This window comes from Mya arenaria, chromosome 6 (genome assembly GCF_026914265.1).
Source record: "Mya arenaria isolate MELC-2E11 chromosome 6, ASM2691426v1".
In the NCBI taxonomy this organism is placed as follows: Eukaryota; Metazoa; Mollusca; class Bivalvia; order Myida; family Myidae; genus Mya; species Mya arenaria.
Window position 1 is genome coordinate 79,382,163 of NC_069127.1, and position 4,617 is coordinate 79,386,779.

At 38.6% G+C, this 4,617-nt stretch overlaps 1 long non-coding RNA gene across 1 annotated transcript; it reads left to right on the top strand.

The window, feature by feature from the left end:
• On the top strand, positions 1-3,040 carry LOC128239150 (uncharacterized). The gene is made up of 3 exons (XR_008261832.1): positions 1-96; positions 295-367; positions 549-3,040. It is a non-coding gene; the product is annotated as an uncharacterized LOC128239150 (long non-coding RNA).
• The last annotated feature ends 1,577 nt before the right edge of the window (positions 3,041-4,617 follow it).

The following is a 4,617-nucleotide window of genomic DNA, read 5'->3' on the forward strand; positions in this document are numbered from 1 at the left end:
CTTTTACATAAGATTTGGAAGGAGAGGACATCATTCTTTGTCTCTTCATGAAACCAAAGTATTATTTTTAACTAGTCAGGTACTTGTGGATTTGAGGTTAGTTTTTTATCTATTTATATTTGCATTTGTTATATGTTGCAAATGGGCAATGCCTTGTTCGTTAACGTCTTTTTGAATTATATTTCATTTACATGGCTGTACCTGTATGTTTCATTATGGCGGCATATTTCTAAAGTATTGCATGTTTTTATAGAGTCACGACCTCTATTCATTTCATCATTATTAACTTTGCAGTACAGTGACAGTAGTAACACAGAGACGAGTGGTAGCGGTGTGAACTTTATTGCACGAGTTCGATCCACAATCGGTAGGTTCTGTTGTGAACTTGTACCTGTAAATGTTATGTACTTTGTTTGTGTTTAACATGTGTATTGTTTCTAATGTGATTGTATTGTTATCTGTTATCAATGTTTCATTTATTCCTGTTTCGGCCACTAGATACTTCTTATTATGTTATATAGACTCAATTATTGTATCATGTATTGCAGGGCTTAGATGTTATAGAGGCCGGAAATAAACGTATAGATAAACCCTTAGAGAGTTGCCTCTTTCATTGTAACGACACCTTGTTACATTTGGCGCCCAATACGGAGTTCTATATCGGACATTTCCAGACACCGGTTCACCGTGCGTTCTACCTTGAACAACAGGATTTATTGTACATTACATGGATCGTGGAGTGCAGAAATAATACATATTACAAGTATTGAGGTATAGTTGACATGTGAATTTTATCATATTTCCTTGGGTACAGGAGTACCTTTCGCCGCGTGGGTCAAGGATCCGAGGAGGGTCCTCATCTTTATTGGTCGGTGGATGACTACTTTACGTTACCGTGGACGAAGTGCAGCAGCTTTATTCCCAGAACAATGGACCAGGGACTTGGCATGTACACTCATAGTGTGATAAACAGTGATATTTTGTGATCTAGTGGCCTTAAAAAAAACTTGTGTAAGAGTACCTGAGTACCATGCCTGTATATATGTGAGTACAAAAATATTGAAAACAATAGTCAGAGAATTGCAGTCTTTTGTGGTTTTGTAATATTTTTACAACCATTTTACACTTAATCTTTCCAAGATATTGCGTAACTACTTGTGAGCTGCAGTTTTCTGAATATTTTGTGAGAGATTTGTAGATCGGAAGTATTTGAGAGAAAATCATCACTTTGCATGAATTTAATATTAAATTAAAACGGTGATGGTAAGGCCAAATAAAAAAATAGGTGCGTTTCAGGTAACACTGCCAAAAAAAACAGGGTAGGTAGGTCGGAATATTCTTTTATTTTTTTAATATTATTTTTTTGGATATAATATTGATTTCAGTAACTGTTGACTCAGAAAGTAACAAAAATAAAAGTAATCAATTTTCAGGTTGATCAGTAGTGTTTAAACATGTTCCATGCTTCAAAGGAAACATTCTTTATTTGTCTGGTTAAATACTTTGACAATGATGGTTGGATTTCAACTAAGTTATGGTACACCACTCTACTATTATTTAAGACTTTCCAGGACCAGTTTTACTTTTCTTTAGCACCCTTTTGCTTTCAATCACCCACTGTAGAATGCTAATCTCCCTGTAACATAATTACATGAAGAGTGGGACAGCAAATTTACCATATAAGCCATCAGCCAAGGAAACCTCAATGCTGTCAAGAGGACCTGGGGGTTCAGGTTTGAAGAACAAGGTAGCATGCAGGTTTTATTGCCGAAATTGCACTGACATATCAATCCGAAAGTCAGTATCTGACACATTTATATCTGACAAGAAAATATAGTTCAAGAATTGAAATATACCTGCCACACAAGCACAAACTACCCGTAATTCACCTTAGGGTTCGGTCAATCTAAAAATTCGGACATCCATTATTATTTTCAAAAATTATTTATTTTAGGTACCTAATTTTCGGACACCCAAAGGACATCGATTGTAACTTTTACAGTTATGCACCTGTCAATTGTAACCACGCCCCCCCAGGTCCGGGGGTATACCGAGGATAACCGGGGAAAAGGGCCGTGGTTTTACTTTCCAGGTGCCCCCGCAGGGCCGGGTGACCGCGATGGTTTTGTCATAGCGCCAATTTTAGCGGAGATTGGGCCTTATATAGAGTCACTGGGATGCGGGGCATTTGGCCGGGGTTTAACCATCAGTTCGTCCCCGCAAGGCGGGGTTTTTACCCGGGGGGCTATTTTCCGGGGACCTGGGGGGTGGGGGCGTGGTTACAATTGACTGGTGCATTTACTCACGGCCTCTAAACGCCAGCTCTACCACTTTACGGTGGTGCAAAGAAAAAGAGCTGTCGACACTTCCGTGGTAGACTGTGCCCTATGTTTACATAAACAAACGTGAGTATGATTTATATTTCATTTGATAATTTCATTTAGCGGACATATTTCGAAAATCGGAGAATTTGGTACCGTGTTAGAACACTTCTACTATAGGCTGGTTACTATTTTGTTTCAATATTGTACTTTACATACATTTCGTAACAAATGCTTTTCGTACCCAAATCAAATTTTTATCAGGGAAAAAATAGGTTAGGGTCGGCGGGAAAAATAGGGTCAGTCGGGTAACCTGAAACAGACCTTTTTTTATTTGGCCTAAGGTACTTTATTGACTTACTGATTTGATAAGAATATGACTTGATAACTTAACATAGTAACATCTTAACATTAACTAGCATTGACCAGATTTTTTTAGTCTGTAGCGGTTACGCCCCTGTTTCCAAAATCGATAGTTCAAATTTCACTATCGATTGTCGCCGACGCAGGCCTTTCCGATCAATTGTCGATTATAATCATCGGCACAACACTAGTTCTAAGAAAGAGGCTCATGTCAAAGGCTTACACCCCTAAGTTATGCCTCATCAATCTTCAAATCCTGGACCTGTAGCGCCCCTGCTAACCCCTATATTTCGATCGTAACGGGTTGGACATATTTGTGGCATCGTTAGAATTGTTGTAATAAAAATGAATTATGAGTGTGTTTGACTACAGAGGATCAAGGTCGCCTCAACAAGAATCTGGCTTCAAAGTTTACCAATGGAGCGAGTTTTTCTCAATTATCCAGAATAGTTCAAGCTATATCATTACTACACGAATAATGCGTGAAGTTGACTTTCTGGTACAGTACTTTTTTAATAAAAGTAACTGGATTATTAGCCTTCTTCTGTAACCATTTTTCAAACACAATACAAATTAAGCGGTGTGAATGTACTGGGGGTTGAACTCATGCTCCCTCATGCTGCAGTTGAATTCTCATCCTGTAATTAGTGAAGCAAAACACTTCCCTATATTTTTACGTCATTTACTTAAAACATTTCTTGTATTTAAATATTTTAACCACATGTCTACATATGACAAACAAGGGGAATTTTCACATCTAAACAGAAGATGCACCACAAATATACCGAAGAATGTGGTATGCGGTCTTCACGAAAAATCATCTCATTTCTCGGTAAGTAAATATATTAGTTTTGTTTTTATTATCACCTGCCGAATTAAAAGATTTCAGTGGCGCGATATGGATTTGGTGTTGTCATAGCTGCTGGGATCTTATACGGCACATGCAGTCTAAGGTGACTCGATCAACTGGAGTTTAAGGTACAGGGCTCATTCTAGGCTGAAATTTTAGGGAGTAGTTAACTTCTCGCTGACTTCGAAAATAAATCGCTAAAGGGACAGCATGCGGAAGAGACAGTGGTGGGATACAAGGCAGTCTGGGTGCGATACCCTAGCTCTTTTCGAAATGACTCCTTGGTTCTTTTACATGCTCAGTGTAAAGCACCGATACACGGGGTACAACTTTCCTGGGTTAAACCAGTACTGAGTACACGACTTTTCCAAGCACTACCCTTTAAATGCCAAGCGCCAGGCAAGGGAGCTACTTGTACCAACTTTTAACATCTTTCGGTATGACGCGATCAGGGAAGGAACCCACGGCCTCCCACTAAGTAGGGGGTCGCCTTAACCACTGGGTTATTTCCTTATTAAGAAAAGATTTAGTCTGTAGCAGTGTTCTCTGGAAAATAACAATGCTTAAACTTTTTCTGTTTGTTATTAGGATGACTGTTCTAATTCACAACATTTACTTTGTTTTCTCAGTGAGGTATTAAACAGGTGTTTCAGGTTAGTCCTCGTAGATTTTAACAGTCCCTTACCATGTAGCAACTATGTCAGCCACTCCATTGAGGTGCCCTGTCACGCTGGCTAGTTTGACAGCAACTCCACTGAGTTGCCCCGCCAAACCTGCCAGAGCACCATTTACACCTGGACCCATACTATCCAGCACTGCCAACAGAAGCGATCAAGCATGTAGTTAAGAATATGAGTTTTGCATATATTTGTATTTACTCATTGTTAAATGTCTTAATCAGAATCAGTTGTTTCAAACTTGAACATGGTTAAAACACATCCGAGTTAAACCGAATGGATTCTCATTTATGTAACATGTGTACATCCAAACTGAAATAAAAGATACAGAGACTCAGGCATATTAAAACTTATAAGAGACTGAGTAAGATTTGAAGTATTTAATTCTTAAGCATAACATCATGGC